This window comes from Sinocyclocheilus grahami, unplaced genomic scaffold (genome assembly GCF_001515645.1).
Source record: "Sinocyclocheilus grahami isolate Dianchi unplaced genomic scaffold, SAMN03320097.WGS_v1.1 scaffold11299.1, whole genome shotgun sequence".
Classification (NCBI taxonomy): Eukaryota; Metazoa; Chordata; class Actinopteri; order Cypriniformes; family Cyprinidae; genus Sinocyclocheilus; species Sinocyclocheilus grahami.
The window spans coordinates 3,457-6,838 of NW_015513748.1; the positions used below are offsets into that span (position 1 = coordinate 3,457).

Sequence of the window (3,382 nt, forward strand, 5' to 3'; positions counted from 1 at the left end):
TTATTCATGACTCATTGTGCAGCTTTTCATAAACAACAACAGCTATGAAACAGGTTATGAAACGTAAACAATATTTTTTTTAGCAGCACATCTTTTTGTAATGAGTTATCAGTGCTGTGAAATTATTAATTTGAGGGGAGTGTTGACTATCAAATTTATGTGAGTAATTACAGTATACTCGTAAGCCTTTTTTAATTCTGAATCTATGTTTAGAGCAGGATATTGAAACTGTAGTGATGCAGTTGTATGATTACTGTAATGTTTTAATATGCATGTTCTCCTGACCCATCCTCAGGACCTGCACATGCTGAAAGAAATAGACGACACTCATTTCACTAGCTTAATTACATCTATTTACTGTCATCTGCCCTTTAAAGCAAAGTAAAAGTAAAGGATTTGGTTTGACCCCACCAATGCAACTATTTTGTTATTGTTGGTGTTTTTGTTTTATAAAATAGTCCATAATAAATATTTTGCATTTTTATGATCGTTGTAATAGCAATGTTCTTTGTTTTTCCTATACCACATGTACACCTGTAGGTTTTGAAAGTTGAACTATGTTCTATTTTGCTATTGTTTCTATCGTGACTGTAAAAGTGAAAGTAAATGTAGCGGCGGATCCTGCTCGGGTTATATTTCTGTTTACCTGGAGTTTAGACGCATATACTCACAGATTGATTCTTCTGTATCTTGTTGGAGCCATCTTGCTTAGAAATATTTGGTAAGAATGAAAACATCTGTATCTGTTTATTTGTTTCTTATCACTTTTTAATTGTTTTGTAACTAAAAATAATCAACATTTCTGAAAAGGGGACATGCTTTGTAATGAAGTGTACATTCACTTTTGTGCATGCTGGTGTTATATAAAAGTAATTGTCTAAAATTTAAAAAACTAATTTCTTTACTAATTAGTAGTTACACCACACTTCAAGCTTGTGATCTAGAAGCATTATAGTAAGATTTTTTTCTCATTCACAAGTGTATACATGTTCAGTTGTCTTAAATACAACTGTCCATTTGTGAAAGAAAAGGGTTTGGTTTGACCCCACCAATGCAAATCTTATCAGACAGACAGACATTTGATGCCATATGATTGTATAGATGTTTGCCCTGTATTTCTAATGAGTGTTGTTCATATGCCATCTGTACACCTGTTGTTGAATTATGTGCTATTTTGTTTTACCATCTTAAAAATAAAAGTTTTCAAAGCAATGCCATAGAAGAACCGATGTTCCTCAAAGAACCTTGCAGTGCACAGTTCTTAAAATAACCATTTTACATTTCAATAATGTAAAGATCCTTTTGTAAAATGAAAAGGTTTCAGGCATATAAAAGGTTCTTCATTGAACCACAACAACAAAAAAAATTATTTATAAGAGGGTACCTCTCACCCTAATTAACCTACTCTAGGAAAAACACAAGTTAAAATACTCAAGTATTTCTTATTACATTTTTCAACTGAACATGGATGAAAAGTACGGAGGACTTCTTGTAATGATTTCTACATTTATTGATGTGCATGTATAGGCCTAAGTTATTCTAACTGAATTTACCAAACTAACCATTTCAGTTGCCTACCACACTTCAAGCTTGTGATCTGGAAGCATAAAGGTAAGAATTTGCCTCTTTTGCAAGTATATGCATATTTAGTTATGTTAAATACAACAATTGAAAATGCCTTATAATCCAATCAAAGCATTTTTATATGCCAGTCTTTTCTTCTTTTTTTTAAAGATGTTGAATGAATCCTGTGGAATAACAGAGGAGGAGCTGAAAGAGCTTCAGGAAATAATATCTCATCAAGATATTCAGACAGCAAAAAACACAATCAAAGAATACCTCAAACAGCAAGATCGAGTTGAGCTAAACATTGGTGTGACTGGGGAGTCTGGTTCTGGAAAGTCCACATTTGTTAATGCTTTCAGGGGTTTAGGAGATGAAGGCGAGGGCTCTGCCAAAATAGATGTAGTTGAGACCACAATAAAACCTGAGGTTTACCCTCACCCAAAATATGACAATGTGAAAGTGTGGGATCTTCCTGGCATTGGAACACAGAATTTCAAAGCCGGTGAATATTCTAAACTGGTTCAGTTTGAATGCTATGATTTTTTTCATCATCATTGCTGCAGATCGGTTCAGAGAATGCCACACTCAGCTGGTCGAAGAGATCAAGAGGATGGGGAAAAAGTTTTATTTTGTTCGTTCTCAGATTGATAATAGCATTCGGGCTGAAAAGAGGAAAACAAACTTTGATGAGAAAAAGACACTGGATAAAATCCGAGAGGACTGTGAAAATGGGTAGTATTCCGTTCACATGACATAACAATGATTTGTATATGATTAATTGTGAATATATCTTTGGTCATGTTAAACTCATCAATTTGCACAATTGTAGAATTAATTATGAGTATTGTTCATGAATAATAGAATTATATTTAGTTAATTATACATTTCCTGTTTCTGTCAGGTCTGAGAAAGATCGGTATAGATGATCCTGGCATGTTCCTGATCTCTGGCTGGGAGCTCAACAAGTATGACATAAATCTGCTGCAAGAAAGAATGGAGAAAGACCTTCCACAGCATAAAAAGCATGTGCTGATGTTGGCTTTGCCAAATATCACACTAAAAATTAATGAGAAAAAGAAGGAAGTTCTAGAAAAAAACATTAAAAGAGTAGCCTTCCTGTCTGCTTGTGTTGCGGCTGTTCCAATTCCCTGTCTTTCGCTGACTGTGGATTTAGCTATCATAGCATTTGAGATAGATAGATACTGCAAAGCCTTTGGTCTTGATAGGAAATCTCTGCAGCAGCTCTGTGAAAGGTCAGGGAAGAGCATAGAGACTCTAGAGAGTCTGTTGGAATCTGTTTGGCATAAAGGAATATGCACAAGTTCTCTCTCAGTATTACTGAGTGAGTCAACCCTTCTGGTAACAGAAGAGGCTGTTGAGTCTGTTCTTAGGGTTGTGCCTGTTTTAGGCTCTGTAGGGGCAGGAGCACTGTCCTTTTGGACTGTGTCAAGGATGCTGAAGAATGCTCTGAATGACATAGCAGAAGATGCCAGGAATGTGCTAATGGCTGTACTGGATACTGAAGTATAAGCAGATTTAATGTACCAGCATGTTTAACTAGGTTTAGAGTATGTGAGTTATTCAGTTTAATTATTGCAGAAAGAGCACAATAGACTTAGTTTTTGTTTTGTTAAAAAAAATAATAGATTAATAATTTCACCAATTAAATGTGTTAACTGTTAAACAGTAATCGTAAAGCTTGTTAAAAATGTAATGTTGTTTAAAAAAAAAGCAAAGGCAAAGAGCAGTTTAGTTGATTATTTAAAAATTAATTTTGGGAAATTGTATGTATTTCTGTTTACTTTCCTTTTATTAA

At 34.3% G+C, this 3,382-nt stretch overlaps 1 pseudogene; it reads left to right on the forward strand.

Annotated features, from left to right (window-relative positions):
• Window positions 1–3,096, forward strand: part of LOC107578643 (interferon-inducible GTPase 5-like) — a 5,618-nt pseudogene extending 2,522 nt beyond the window's left edge.
• The last annotated feature ends 286 nt before the right edge of the window (window positions 3,097–3,382 follow it).